Source organism: Chelonoidis abingdonii, chromosome 3 (genome assembly GCF_003597395.2).
Source record: "Chelonoidis abingdonii isolate Lonesome George chromosome 3, CheloAbing_2.0, whole genome shotgun sequence".
NCBI classification, from domain to species: Eukaryota; Metazoa; Chordata; order Testudines; family Testudinidae; genus Chelonoidis; species Chelonoidis abingdonii.
In genome coordinates, this window is record NC_133771.1 from 135375639 (window position 1) to 135391587 (window position 15949).

Consider the following 15949-nt stretch of genomic DNA (forward strand, 5'->3'; position numbering starts at 1 on the left):
GAGGAGAGGTGGCTTGTATTGCGTTGTAATAGCAGAGTTTCTACAGAGTGAGGGACCATAAGAGTAAAGGGGGAGCGAAGGACAAGGGATTCAGACATTTCAACTAGGCGTGCTGCAGCAGCCACAGCACGTAGGCAGGGGGGCAAGCCTTGGGGCACAGGGTCCAACGTGGCAGAGAAATAAGCTACTGGGCGATTCTTGCCTCCGTGCACCTGAGTGAGAACTCCAAGTGCACATCCAGATTGTTCATGGCAGAAAAGGGTAAAAGGCTTAGAATAGTCTGGCAGCCCTAAAGCAGAGGCAGAAGCCAAACCTTGTCTGAAGGAAACAAAGGCAGAGTCAGCTTCAGGTGGCCATGGCATGGGATTAGGCACAGAGAGTCGAGTGAGCTCCTGTAGAGGTTTTGCAAGGGAGGCATATTGGGGAATCCATTGCCTGCAAAATCCAGCCATGCCCAAAAATTTTCGGACCTGGCATGGAGTGCAAAGTCAGGGAAAGCTAAGGATAGCCTGGACACGGGTGGGAGAAAGTGTACAGGAACCCTGGGAGAGGAGAAAACCAAGGTATGTGATAGAGGTTTGGCAGAGCTGTAGTTTAGAGCGAGAAGCCTTGTGACCTTTGTTTGCTAGGGCAGTAAGGAGCACTAAAGAATCAGTTTCGGAGGCAGATAACGACGGGGAACAGAGAAACAGGTCATCTACATATTGGACTAGAGTGGACCCGGATGAGAAAACAAGGTCAGCTAGGTCTCGGGCTAATGCCTGGGAGAAGTAAGATGGACTTTCCGTATACCCCTGAGGGAGCGTGGTCCATGTATATTGCTGTCCCCTGTAGGAAAAGGCAAAGAGGTACTGGGAGTCAAGGTGAACCGGAACAGAAAAGAAAGCAGAACACAAATCAACAACAGTAAAATGAGTTGCAGCTGGTGGAATAGAAGCCAGGATTGTTGCTGGGTTCGGGACGACAGGAAAAATGGGTATGACAATACGATTAATGGCTCGAAGGTCCTGAACAAATCGTCATGATTTGCCATCAGCTTTTCGTATGGGGAGGATAGGAGTGTTACAGGGACTGGAACAGGGAACAATAATGCCTTGCTCCTGCAGGGCAGTTATGACCGCAGCAATGCCAGCCTCTGCCTCAGGGTTTAAAGAGTACTGGGACAGGCGAGGCAGGGGTTTGGAGGAGTCAATAGTAATGCAGACAGGATCAGTATTTAAGCGGCCCACCTCAGAGGGATGGGTTGGCCACAGAGAGGATGGGTCCTGCAAAATTAGGTGCTCAGGGGACGGGATCAGTGGGCAACAAGGGACCGGAGTAGAAAGGGACATTTCAGACAGCAGGGAGGCTACAGAATCACTCAGGGAAGACTGGGGAATCTGTAAATAAACCCCATCCGGGGAACAGTATATGATGCAGCCAAGCTTACATAACAGATCCCGACCCAAAAGGTTTACCGGAGTGGAATCAGAGAGAAGGAAGGCACAATCCACAGAAAGGGGACCAACCTGGACCGGTAGAGGTTTTGAAAGGGGATAAGGAGTTGGGACTCCAGTAATGTCCACAGCGGACATGGTTTTTCACGAGCGGGGAACCTCAGGCAAATCAGTAGTACAAACTGCAGAGAGTGAAGCTCCCGTATCAACAAGGAAAGGGAGAGAAAGATCATTGATAGTTAACACACATTCACCCGTGGGAGTGAGTGGTAGTAAAGGGCTAAAATTTCCTGAGGTTCCCCAGTGTCCTGTCATTGTTGTAGGGCAAAGTAAGGCTGGGGGCTGACTGGCTATGCTGGCAGGGGGGTTAACTGGCTGTTCACAGAGTTACCAGGCCGGTTTGGACACTCATTCTTCCAATGTCCCGGCTGTTTACAGTAATTACAAACATCTCCATAACCCGAAAATCCAGTTCCCTGTCCCCTCCCATGACCACGTCCCCTTCCCTGGTGTTTTCCCGTCCCCGTCCCCAGTATTGTTTGCCCTGCCCTGAATAATGCTGTATTTGCAAGGCCATTAATTGCTGAGCTGATTGTTCTTCCTTTCCCTTTAAAGTACGTTGGCAGTGCTCTGCCACTGTTTGCAATTTGTCCATGGTTTCGGTCTCCCATCCAACACTTATTCGTTTTAGCAGATTGCCAATAGCAGGGAGGAGGCCATTAACAAATGCACTAGCCAGGGCGCCCTGTCCATTTGTATCTGGTTGCTGTATACCAGAATGTTGCAGAAAAATGTCAGTTAGCCGGGTGCGATAGTCGCCCGGGTTTTCTCCCTGTCGTTGCTTACAGGCATTTATGGCTGTCCAGTTGGTTTTAGGAATCCATACCCGAGGGATGGCTTCAAATAGATTTTTAGCTCGTTCCTTACACTTTTTTCTGGTATTCAGCATTAGGACCAGTGTCTGGTAAAGTAGAGTGGCGGCAGCAGCGAGCCAATTTGCTGCTGTGAGCCATTTTCATGCTCACTAGGGGCTGTTACAAGTAGCTTGCACAGCTGCAGGAGGTCTGCTCAGAGGGTTCATAGGTATCACACACTAACAAAAATTCCTCTGCAAATTTGGTAGGATTTTCTCGGGGCTTTGGAAAGCCTTTTACAATTGAAAGGAGCTCAGTGCGAGTCCAGGGCTTATAGCTCCAAGTGGGACTCCCGTCCTGGCCCCAGTATGCAGGATTCGGAGGGGAGCCTGAATATTTTTAAGGCCCAAGCGCAAGCTTTTACGAGTCAGAGTTTGTCCAGAGGAATGGGCCTCGGCAGTACCGGATGGTCCAGACAGGTTTGAACTGGAGATTTCTGGGACTTGTTCCTGAGCTGGGAGATTTGCTGACAGTTGTTCCTGTGCTGGGGGGGATGGCCGCCTGGCCGCCTATTGATTCGACGCAAGGCTGCCAGGCCAATTAACGCGTCTTCTTCATCCTCATCCCCAGAATCTAGCAAGGGGTTTTCTTCATCTTTTCCCACCCCGAGACAGGAGTATGAAGGGGGGTTTGCTTGGAGAACAGGGTAAAGGGAGCGCTCGTCTAGTGGTGGGAAGGAGGTTTCCAATAAAAGCTTTTAATTTATCATTTGAATCTTTAAGAGAGGCGAGTTTTGATTCTGTCCATCTATGATTTGCCTCTTCCCACCATTGCATGAAACAATCGACCTCTCCTTTTGCCAATTTAGTTTTAGATTGGCCGAGTTTGTCTTTTAAGACATCTACTCGATCCTTGTCCCAAGATCCTAACAGTGGCCACTGAGTTTTGGGATCTCCCTGAGTTAGTCTAGACCATTTTTCCAGAAACTTACAGGATCCAGACCCTTCCTAAAATACATAAAATGAGCCGGGGTTCCTTTAGGGAACTGCCCCGGCTTAGACGTCTGGTTACCCATACAGGAGGACTTTCACACACCAATCACACAAGAAGGAAATTAGGGTTCGTCAGAGCGATGCCCCGTGCCACACACAAAAAGGAGCCCACAGGCTACTGCCTCAATCGCCCTTGCTTTCACACCAAGGGTTTTACCCAAGGTGTGGTGCGGCTGCGATTGTGCAGATTTCACTCACTCAGACCGCGGGGATGGGAACCCCTTGGTCGGCCGATCCCGGACGGAGACGGCACCCAGACTCAAACACTCCACAGGGAGGACGGATAGACACAGAGACAGGACAGTCCTCAGTCCGGACAAAACACAGAAATAATTACCTGACCAGATTCCTGATGTCAGATCCCGGATCCCTACCAGAACAGAGTGGGAACCAACAGGTTCGATGGCGTAGACTTCACTGTGGCTGTGCGCCTTTCCGTTCTAGCGGAGGACCGCTTGGGCCAAGTGCCCAGGTGCCGGCTGCCACGGTCGTCCTACAAAAACAGTCAGGAATCACACAGCCCCAGTGAAGACGGTTGCCATCTCGGTGGAACCTCCAAATTGTCAAAGTTAGAATCAGGACTCACAATTTGTCAGACCACTCTGTTTATTAGCGCAGCGCTCCGCCAATAACATTCAGAATATGTGAGTGCCATACAAGGCCTCAACAGTCTTATTTATACAGCTAAAAGAGCAGGAGTTAGACAAAAGAACAAAGAAGCAGAAGACAGGAAAAAACCACCTGTGACACAGCATGCATATCCTACTTCCTTACTGATTGGTATCGATCTAAGGCTAATACTTTTCCAATTGCCCTTAAACAGTGCAATTGTTCTATGCTAATGTCTGTGTTCCTGACACCTGGATTGCAACATTCCAACAATTTTGCTTAAAGGTGCAGACAACATTTCTTTAATTCTTTCTATTCTTACAATATAATTCATTCTACTTTCACACTTGCACGAATGTCACTTGAGAAAGACACATTTTCTTTCCAAGAAACTAGTTTGCAGGAGTGACCACTGATCATCATGTTATAGAGCTGCGTAATAAAGCTAAGTCATGTGAGTATGAACAGCTAATAGATGCACTAGTTAGACACTGCATCAGGTGTGGGATAACTGACAACCAAGTCAGAGCAAGGTTACTGGGAGAAATAGACTTGCAAAGAATGGTGGATATGTAGAACTAGTGAAAACTGAACTTTCCAACTGGAAATGTAAGCAGTGAAGGAATTGACATGGATCTTATTAAAATGCATGGCAAGGCATACAGGCAGAATGCAAGGGTAACCAAACTGCAAATATCAGTTTTGAGTGAAATAAGCAAGGAAGCAATCACAGCATGACACAAAGGTCTCCAGCACAAGGTGTGCAGTGTCATGCATAGAAGAAAAACAACTGTTAGGCAAAAGTGAGCCCCTGTGGGCACAATTTGAAAATAAATATAAGATCAAAATACATTTATAAACACAGAGTTAGAGGACAAAGTACTTGTGTAACCCTTCTGCCCCTCTGGGCCGGGTTCAGTATCCAGGGGTTCCGTTTCAGTAACACCATGCATAACCGGCTCGAGCCCCACCCAGTGACCTGGGACACTTACATACCACACCCCCTCTGGGCGCCTCTAGGATGCAATACTTCCCCTCTCGCAAGCACGGAGTCTGAGTCTAGCAAAATCTTTTTAATAAAGGAAGGAATCAATGCGGCATCCCATTGGAGAAACACCACAAACAGGGTTATAACACAAACCATAAACAAAAACCCACCTCCAAGTATGTTTGGCAATGTCCTTTTCCCCTTAGGGTCTTAAGTCCAACAACCCAAAAGTCTCTGGTCAGTGCCACCCCAGAATTCAAGAGTTTATCTGTAGAGTTTTACGCCCCCAGCCTGGGTGGAAATGGGGGGGAAAGTCCACACAGGGTGTTAAGGGACACCTTACGTGGGCCAGGGCCTCTCCATGAAATTCTACTGCAGCCTTCACCACAACCAGCTCCTCCACACCAGCTGTGCTGCTTCTCCAGCCGCCTCTGCAAACCACTTCACTCTGCTCACTGTTCCATGGGCTGCTCCAACCGCTCCATTCTGCCAGCCACGCAACAATAGGTCTTCAGACTCCCCCACTAGTTAACACAGCACTCAGTGATTTCAGCTATTAGAAGGGGAGCCCTGGTGCTGGTGCACCATTGGTCCAACATGAATTCAGCTCAGCAGTCTCTAGATGGACTCCTAATGAAATCAAAATTAGCTCTACTCTTTAACAGTGGAGAGAGAAGGATGTGCAATTAGTGCTCCAGGCCCTCAAAAGGCACCCATACCATCAGGTCCAGACACCAGCCCCCAACCTCTCTCCATTCATAGGGTTTTGGAACCCATGTCCCATGTTTAGCAAGTACCACCCAACCGAGGTTGAGTCATTTCTGTCACAAAGCAGTCCCACAGCTCCCCATTCACACAATCAGGGTGACAAACTATTTTTTCCTTCTGCCCCAATAACAAAGAAATTGGGGATCCCAGAGCTGTTAGAATAACCATCCCAGTTATTTTGTCTGCTGTGGGCTTATGATAAGTGGGGGGTGGATGCCAATGCAAATCTTTCCACAGTCTTTGAAATTTTTGAAATTCTTTCCACACTCCCTACAATTCACCACCAGATGTCAGGGTAGCGCTTATCCTGACTCTGCTTACACTTGTTAAAGGTCAGATACAGGCCTGGTAAGGAGCTTCCTGTAATGGACATTCTTTCAAGGGCACCTAATGACAGTGAGCAAGGAGCTGCAGAAAGAGACATTAGAATTCACCCTTACTCAAGGTCCACCCATTTCCCAAACAAAACTCGGCAAGAAGAAAGATGAAAGTGCCTGAAAACGTAACCCTTGGTGGATGAAGAGGAGATCTCTCCTTCACTTGCCCAGCTGCAAAGTGAATGGGAAGAAGAGAAAGTGGAGGTCTACAAACAGTTCACTCTTCCTACCATAGAGAAGGTGAAATGGAGGAGGAGAGGTAGGAGCAGTGGCCATTTTACACCTCTCAGAGGCCATGAGCTGGCAAGAATAATTCTCCTTTCCCTGTCCCCCGTCATCCCCACCCAATAAACCTGAGGTGAAAATAGGAAACAAAATCAGGGATAAACAATCAACATACCCACTTCCCCACCCTATCCCTCCTGCCTGCAGGCATAGCCAGTGCCATTTATGGCAGGCCACCCTGACAGGAGCCTGGAGAGATGTTAAAGGCAGGAAAAGCTCTCAGCATGTGGCATGTTCCAGCCAGGGCTGGCTCCAGGAACCAGCAAAGACACAGGAGAGAGCTCTGAGCCACACAGTGCCCTTAAAGGCCTTCTGGGTGCAGTCACTGCATGGCAGCTTCACTTTTCCTATGGGACATTTTCTGAGTGCTTATACCTCAGTTAGCATCTTTCACATACAGTATTCTTCCCTTACCCCGGGAAGGAAATGGTACATCTGGCCCCAAATAGGCAGACGAGCTTCCCCAAAGCCGCCAGTGGATGAATATCTGTGCTGTAGCCCAATAAAATCAGGAGCAGATTGCTTGGTATGAAACAGTTAAAGGCAGCACCGAAGGACCTGACCAGCTTTTATCACTACTCGACATAACATATTGCAGAAGGAAGGGACACTTCACTGACCCCATGTCTCCAGTAAAGAGGAGTTTTTCAGGGCTCTGCACCATGAGGATGATACACTTTGCACTCCTGAAGCATATTCTGCCAAAGGATCTTAATGTGCTTTACAAACAATAATGGATTAAGCCTTTATCCCTGGGAGATTAGGCAAACAATTGTTATTGTTATTCTCCTTTTGCTGATGGGTAAAACCAATGCACAGAGATTTGCTCAAGGTCATGCTGCAAGGCCAAGGCAGAGTGAACCCCCCTCCCCCACCCCGCCAACACCACTAAAACTGGACGTTTGGGGCCTGGTTCGTCACTGTGTTTTATGCCAGTGTAACACCATGGATTTCAGTGGAGAATCAGGCCTTTAATTTCCTGACTCCTACTCCAGTGCATTAACCACAAGTTCATCCTTCCTCTTAGCAGTGCAGAGATAAAACAAAGAATAGAGGGTGCACAAATGCACATCTCATACTGTCAAACGGACAAAGGGCATATGGACAAAGGTAGGGTGACCAGATGTCCTATTTTTAAAGGGACAGTCCTGTTTCTGGGGACTTTTTTTATATAGGTGCCTTTTACCTCCCTCCCCCGACTCCCCGTTCTGTTTTTTCACAGTTGCAATCTGGTAACTCTAGACAAAGGTCACATTCCCCTGAAGGCAGACACTTGGCTCTTGCAGGAGATACATTTTAATTCTCCTTCCAGGATTTCCACAATGACACCTTTCTCCCTTCAGGGCAGGGAATAAAAAGAGTTTGCCTTTAGTGAATGTGAGGGTATGGCTACACTTGTCATTTAAAGTGGAAAAATTCCCTTTTGCATGGGAGCGTCTACACTTACCAATGACTTTTTGCCATGAAACTCAGACGTTTCATGGCAAAAAGAAAACCACCTCCACGAGAGGTGAACAGCTCTTACCAGTGGTGCGTTTGCGGTGGTGTGCAAGTGAAGACACGTTCTTCCTGTTTACACAGCTTGTAGCCTGTGGAGGATATTCCACTCTGGCCAGCAACTCATAGACTCATAGACTTTAAGTTCAGAAGGGACCAATATGATCATCTAGTCTGACCTCCTGCACAATGCAGGCCACAGAACCCTACCCATCCACTTCTATAACAAACTCCTAACCTATGTCTGAGTTATTGAAGTCTTCAAATTGTGGTTTGAAGACCTCAAGCTGCAGAGAATCCACCAGCAAGTGACCCATGCCCCACGCTGCAGAGGAAGGCGAAAAACCTCCAGGGCCTCTGCCAATCTGCCCCGGAGGAAAATTCCTTCCCGACCCCAAATATGGCGATCAGCTAAACCCTGAGCATGTGGGCAAGACTCACCAGCCAGCACTCAGGAAAGAATTCTCTGCAGTAACTCAGATCCCATCCCATCTAACATCCCATCACAGACCACTGGGCATACTTACCTGCTGATAATCAAAGATCAATTGCCAAAATTAAGCTATCCCATCATACCATCCCTTCCATAAACTTATCAAGCTTAGTCTTAAAGCCAGATATGTCTTTTGCCCCCACTACTCCCCTTGGAAGGCTGTTCCAGAACTTCACTCCTCTAATGGTTAGAAACCTTCATCTAATTTCAAGTCTAAACTTCCTAGTGTCCAGCTTATATCCATTTGTTCTTGTGTCTACATTGGTACTAAGCTTAAATAATTCCTCTCCCTCCCTAATATTAATCCCTCTGATATATTTATAAAGAGCAAGCATATCCCCCCCTCAACCTTCTTTTGGTTAGGCTAAACAAGCCAAGCTCTTTGAGTCTCCTTTCATAAGACAGGTTTTCCATTCCTCCTCTGCTCTGATGCCAGGCAAGCAGACATCCACCTCTCCCACTGTAAAGCCCTGGGAACTTTGAAACTCCCCTTCCTGTTTTCTTGGCAAGTGCTCACTTATCTGGCCAGGTAACAATGGCTGCTTCACGGAGCAAACGAGCGGTGCTGAGCTACTGAAGCTGATCAGTATTTGGGGAGAGGAGGCTGTGCAAGCACCCAGGATGATCCATGCTCACCCTCCACAAGACCTATTATCAAAACGGAAATAGCTGCACTGCGGGATAGCTGCCCTCAGTGCGTTGCTCTCAAATCTGAACACGATCTGATGCCTGTGGAAGTAAGTGATCCTCAAACCGGCATTTTTCTTTCACTGGTTCACTATAACCGGTGAAACTGACAGCACAAAAACTCTGTGAATGTAGACATAGCCTGAGGTGAATTCCCGTGCTATGGGAGTCAAGGCCCAGTTTGTCTACTCAAGTCAGGTTATGTGAGCCAACTCCTCACTCAGCTATGATCCACCCAGCGTCTAACATCCTTCAAGATACTACAGTTTTCAGATCCACCTTTTACTGCACTTGTGCTAGTGGCTAGAGGGGGCATTTCTAAAATTCTTAAGATCATCACGTGCTAGTATCTTTTGGAAATCAGTTTTGGACCTGTAAAAGTTACAACTGGCTCTTGATTGTTTAACATTTTACTCTGAATCCCCTTTGTTCATTGAGGATGAATCCACTCCTGTGCAACAAGTCAGCACAAGTACTATGCACTGCTGACATCTCACTTAAGCCCGATTTTGGGGGGCTTGAAAATCTGGGGGGGGACACAAATTTCATCCCTTAAACAATAAGAAGCTATCTGCCTAGCTGAGACACCCCCTTTAAGCTGAAAGTCTGTGCATGGGGTTCCCAATAGCAAATCCCAAGTACTACTAGGTTTCTCTGTTATCTCTGGTCTGTATAGAGACTATGAGTGAAATCCTGACCCCACTAAAGTCAATGGAAGTTTTGCTGTTGACTTCAGTGGAGTCAATTTCACCCACCATATCATCCCTATGCTCTGCCTGTCTGCTCAGAGAGCATAATTTTTGTATATTTCAGTATCCTGCTTGCTCAACAGCATCATGAGCTAGGCAGAGCAGAGGAGTGGCCCGAAATGCCACATGTGCATTCGCTCCCAAGCCAAAACACAGCTGGTGGCTCTAATTTTAGCTCCAAGAGCCTTGAAAGTGCCTCTAAAGCTACTGCACATCTTGATGAATCTTCTAAATTGACACTGCTTGGGCTAAAGCTGGTTTTCAAAAGGAAGAGGCCAAGTGCTGAATTTTAAATGTTACTTTGAACAGTGCTGAAGTGCTTTGCCTTCCACATTCTGTTACACAATGTGCCTGAGGACTATGGCAGCAAATGTTGAAAGGTTCAAGTAAGAGCCAGAATGGGGTCTCCTATCACTGTAGTTAATCCACATCCCCAAGAGGTGATAGCTAGGTCAACTGAAGCATTCTTCCAGCTACCTAAACGCTGACTACACTGGGGGTTAGATCAGGGTAATTATGTCACTCCGTCTCGGTACAGATAGTGGTAGGTGGATGGAGAATTCTTCCATCAACGTAGCTACTGTCTCTTGGGGAGGTGGATTTAGGGTGACAAGACAGCAAATGTGAAAAATCGGGACAAGGGTTGGGGGGTGATAGGAGCTTGTATAAGAAAAAGACCCCAAAATTGGGACAGTCCCTATAAAATCAGGACATCTGGTCTCCCTAGGTGGATTACCTGTGCTGATGGGAGAAAGCCTCCTGTCGGTGTAGGCGGGGTCTACACTGAAGTGGTCCTATGGAACTGTTGCTGAAGTTTAGACAAGCCCCTAGAAGTATCACATCCCTGCCAGTGGAGCAGTGTGAGAAACTGCTCTGTAAAATCCTCCAGGAAGGGAGTCATAGGTGCAGCCACTGAGGAATGAGGGGGAATGGACCTGCTAGCTTTTTGCTATTCTGTTGATGTCCTCTTTCTCTCTCTCTCTCTCAATGCAGTTGCAGGACTACTGTGTTCTCTCACTTGGTCTTCTATACTCCTTTTTTTAGCATGTTTTGTATCACACAATGAAGATTTTTTTGTTTGGGGGTTTAGACAGGGATTTATTATTCAGTGGAATTCTCTCTGCAGGATTGGTGTAATTTAAGACTCCAAGGCAGAGGTGGGCAAACTACAGCCTACGGGCCACATCTGGCTCACAGGACCATCCTGCCCAGCCCCTGAGCTCCTGGCCTGGGAGGCTAGCCCCTGGCTCCTCCCCTACTGTCCCCTCTCCCCCACAGCCTCAGCTCGCTCTGCCACCAGCACAATGCTCTGAGTGGCAGAGCTGTGAGCTTCTGGGGCAGAACAGCTGCAGAGCCCAGCCTGGCTCAGTGCTCTGTGCTGCGTGGTGGTGGTGGTGTGGCCCAGCTCCAGCCGGGTGGCATGGCTGTAGTGCCGCCAGCCACTGATGCTCCAGGCAGCATGGTAAGGGGGCAGGGAGTGGGGCAGTGGGTGGATAGAGGGCAGGGGAGTTCGGGGGTGGTGGTCAGGGGGCAGGGGTGTGGATAGGCATCAAGGGGGAAACAGGGGTTTGAATGGGGACAGGGGTCCTGGAGAGGGCAGTCAGGAAAGAGGGGGAGTTGGATGGGGCAGTAGGGGGCACTCAGGGGACAGGGAGAAGGGGTGGTTGGATGGGGTAGGGGTCTGGGGGGGGCTCTCAGGAATGAGAGGAAGAGTTGGATGGGGTAGTGGGGGTCCAGAGACAGGGAATGGGGGTGGGGGTGTGTGGATGGGGCAGGAGTCCTGGGCGGGGAGGGGGCAGATAGGAGATGAGGGCTAGGCCACACCCCCCACCCCTAACCAGCCCTCCATACAATTTATGAAACCCAATGTGGCCCTCAGGCCAAAAAGGAAGGAAGGAAGGAATTAATTTTATTACTCATGTGGGGGATATTCAGCTCTGTGCAGAGGGTCAGGAAAGGCCCCCCACCCCCCACAACAGTATCGCCAACCCCAGGTGTTCAAAATCCATGAGTCAAGTTGTTCCAAAATCATGAGATTGGCTTAAAATCACAATATAGTACTTTAAAAAATAATAAATTGTGGGTTCTTTCATTTTCATTTTGGTTTTCGAACCTTTAGGGTGCACTTACATCACTTTTTCTAGCTTTTCCCCACAGTTGTGAGGGCTCTAAACTTACTTTTTAAAAAAATTAAAATGGAGATTCTCACATCATCACATGACTCCAAGAGCTGGGGCTTTAAGAAAAACACTAAATATAATGACACTCATGAGAGAAGGATTTAGTGGGACTTAACTGAAGCTTTTTGCACCAGAGTGAATTTCACCCTAGGTGAGTCACTAAGGGTCCATCCACACTGCATCTGAGAGCAAGTCTCCCAGCCTAAGTCCCCAGACTTATGCTAGTGCTCTAAAAAGAGCTGTGAAGACATTGTGGTTCAGGCTGGAGTTTGGGCTCAGAAACCTATGGGAGTGGGTAGGCTTGAAAGCCCAAGCTCTAGCCTGAGGCACAATGACAAGGTAAAGTCTACACAGCCATTTTTAGTGCACTAGTTTGAGTCCCATTAGCACAAATCCATGGAGCCAAGATGGGAGACTACATAGCCTTTGTGAAAGATCATCTTTCCAGCCTGCAGACTAGTCTCAGGTTATGGGCAGTGTCTGCTGATAGCACCTAATGGAGTTCCCATGCATGGTATGCTTTGGCTTCCAGGTGCTGTGCAGCAGTGGCACGCCCCACCGAAGAATGGGTTTATTGTATGTCTCTCAAGACCACAGCAAGCAAGATTATCTAATCTAACCTACCTACGGTACTTATATGGCTCTTGTTACCATCAGACCTGAGTGCCTTTTTCTCTCTTTTGCTGTGAAGGGTAATTCATTTTCCTTGTTATTACACTATTAATAATTAAAATATGGGAGTTGGGCAGACCGAGGGATCAGATGTCTGAAAGCCCTGGGGTTCCCAGCCTGGGCCAGTCTTCATGAAATGGATGCCACGGAACTGTGGATCTGGAAGCTCATCCAGGACTTCCAGGCTCCCAGATTCCCAGCATGAAGCCTGGAGGCATGGAGAGCCCCAGCTTGAGCCAGGGTTCTCAGGGCTTCCATCTTGCAGCCTGGAAGCACTGAACACCCCAACCCAGAGGCAGTCCACCTAGCAGGGCAGGCCCAGATCCCCTGCAGCAGGGAAACCTGAACCCATTGGACCCTTGCCTATGGTTCACTGAAGTTTGTCAAACCTGATACATTTTCGCAAAACTTTTCAGGTTCAAGGGATTGACATTTCCTGATGAAACCCTGCTATTACCCACTAGTTCGTGTGTGTTACATGCTCCCCTCTCTGTGCCCAATCCGCAGAGGATGCAAGACTGGGACAGCCACCAGTTAAAAAGCTTCTCTGTCCGTCAGTCAAACTGTATTGTTCTATTCCCCAGTGTCTCAGGTCATGTCTACACTACAGACTTTGGTTAACACAAGTTACATTGGTGCACAGCTGCTGAAGTTTTGTATATCACTTGGGACTGCTTCCATCGGTGCTGCACGTACTCACCAGGAGCGCTTGTGTCGATGCAAAGTGCAGGGTGTGATGTTACACACCACATTCTTCATAGAAATACTGTTACAATATGAATATGGCCTGACTAGGGATATATTTTATGCAAGCTGGGTTATGTGAAATATCATTGGAAAGGCTATGATTTGCTGAGTATGTTTATCCAATTTGTGTGCCTGTATCATTTCTGTATCTGAAGTTAGGAATATTGACTATGTAACAATTACAACTGTGTGTGTAGCTGGGGAAATGCCCATCAGACAGTAAGCAATCAGCCTTAATGGGCCATTAGGAAAAGACAGTGAATCTTTGAAGATGTGGATCTCTCATCTTCCCTGGAGTTCCTTCCAGTGCGCATTGCAAATAAACCGTATTTCATGGTTGCTTGAACACTGCAAGGTCAGGTGATAAGGTCACCTGGTACAAAATATCACCTTGGACACTGCTGGTATTTTTCCACTGGGAACAAAGGATTCCTGCCTTTTGTTGTTAGTAAACTTATTTCTTGCTTATAACATAACCCAGTTTGTGCAATTCGTATTTGGGGGGCAAGAAGCTGTGTATATCTCTCCTCACACTGAGGGAGAGGGTGATTTCTATGAGCTTGCACTGTGCAGATTTTTTCTATATAGTGCAAAACAATATTATTTTGGGTTTACTCCCCAAAGGAGGTGTGCACATGAGTGTTGAGTAAATCCATGCGTTGATTCTTCCCACACAGTGCTGATTTCGGTCTGTGTCTGCAGCTGGGTGTGGCCTTCCCTGCGTATGTGCTTGAGGGCCTGGCACAGCAAGACCAGGATGAGGAAGCCCAGGGTGGTGGAATGGGCAAAACCACTGGGACCCCAACACCAGCACATCAGGTGGCATCCCAGATGTGGGGGGGTCCATCACACAGGGTATCATGAGTAGGTATCCCAGTATGCCTTGCACTACTGCCTGGTGCAATGCCTTTTGGGGAATTTTTGCAATGTGTTGTGGGGTAGAAATGAGTCATGCAGGTATCTCTGGGAGCCAGGAGTGAAGTTCCCAGCATGCATCATTCTACATCCCATAATACCATCCTTAGCCCACATATTTTTTAAAATCCTACAAACTCCTGTTGCACTTTTTGGTCTCTGCCATCTCTGACAGAAGCTTGGAGCCCACAGAGCTCTGCACTATTCCCATGAATAATGCAAATACAGGACACATAAGTCTATATTGGCAGACCTGCAGGAGGCATTGCTCCAATGGGGGACATAAGGATTTCTTCTAGGACAGATTGCTGTTGGACTTAGTGAGAACCAGTTCAAAGTTGTTGTTGGCAATCATGGAGTAGCTGCAGCTGGTGGAACACTAGGTCTGGGCCCAAGAGATGAGCACTGACTGGTGGGATCCTATTGTAATCAGGCTTGGGATGATCAGCAGAGGCTGCAGAACTTTTGGATGCAGAAGGGAACATTCCTAGATCTGTTTGCCAGCTTACCCTAGCCCTCCAGCACAGGGATTCCAAATTGAGAGCTGCATGGACAGTGGAGAAGAGAGCAGCAATCACATTCTAGAAGCCTGTCATGCCAGTTTGTTACCAATTAGTGGAAAATCATTTGTTGGAGACTCCACAGTGGGGGGGGGGCTGTTAATTGTCTTCTGCTACTCAGAACTGTGACTCTTGGCAATGTGCAGGATGTAGTGGATGGATTTGCAGCAATGAGGCTCCTGAAATGAGATGGGGTAATAGACAGCACACACATCCCTATTTTGGCGCCAGCTCACCTCACCACAGAGTGAATCACCAGAAAGGGCTGCTTTTCTCTGGTCATGCAAGTGTTGGTGGGTCGCTGAAGACGCTTCATCAGTATCAGTGTGGGTTGGTCAGGGAAGGCGCATGATGCTCATATCTTTAAGGACAAAGGACTGTTTAGAAAGCTGCAAGCGGGCACTTTCTTTCCTGACCAGTGGATTATCATTGGTGATGTTGAAATGCCAATAGTGAAACTGAGGGACCCAGGCTAGCCCTTGCTCCCCAGGTCATGAAGCCATACACTGGCCACCTCGACAGCACCAAGGAAAGATTCAACTACTGACTCAACAGCTGCCGAATGACATTTAAATAGACTTTTGGTAGACTGAAAGGGCACTGGTGATGTTTACTCACTAGATTGGATCTCAGTGAAAACAATATCCCAAAGGTTACAGCTGTGTGGTGTATCCTATGTAACAGCTGTGAGGCAAAGGGAGGAAAGCTGCCATCAGGGTGGAGGTGAAGTGGCTGGCTGCTGAGTTTGAACAGCCCAACACAAGGGTCAGCACAAGAGCTCAGTGTGGAGCTATGCAGTTGAGGCAGGCTTTGAAAGAGCACTAGATTGGTCAGCCTCACTTGTTTTCTGTACGGGATGGTTTGCTGGGCCTGAAGCTTTAGTGTTGCTAGAAATGATGTGAGGCTTGCTGTACATTTATGACTGTGTGTTTTACTGAAGCTATGAATTATGCAGTTCTTGCCATACATTCATAAATATTAGATGGTGTGTTTTACTGGATTTATGATTTATGTGGTGCTTGCTGTGCACTGATAAATATTACCATGGTGTGTTACTGAAGCTATGAATTATGCAGTGCT

General features: G+C 47.7%; 1 long non-coding RNA gene across 1 annotated transcript in view; it reads left to right on the forward strand.

Moving 5' to 3' along the window:
- The first annotated feature begins 5544 nt into the window (after positions 1-5544).
- LOC142046593 (uncharacterized) overlaps positions 5545-15949 on the forward strand; it is a 782351-nt gene continuing 771946 nt past the window's right edge. The window contains exon 1 of the long non-coding RNA XR_012655583.1: positions 5545-6039. This is a non-coding gene — a long non-coding RNA (uncharacterized LOC142046593). The remainder of the gene's footprint in view (positions 6040-15949) is intronic.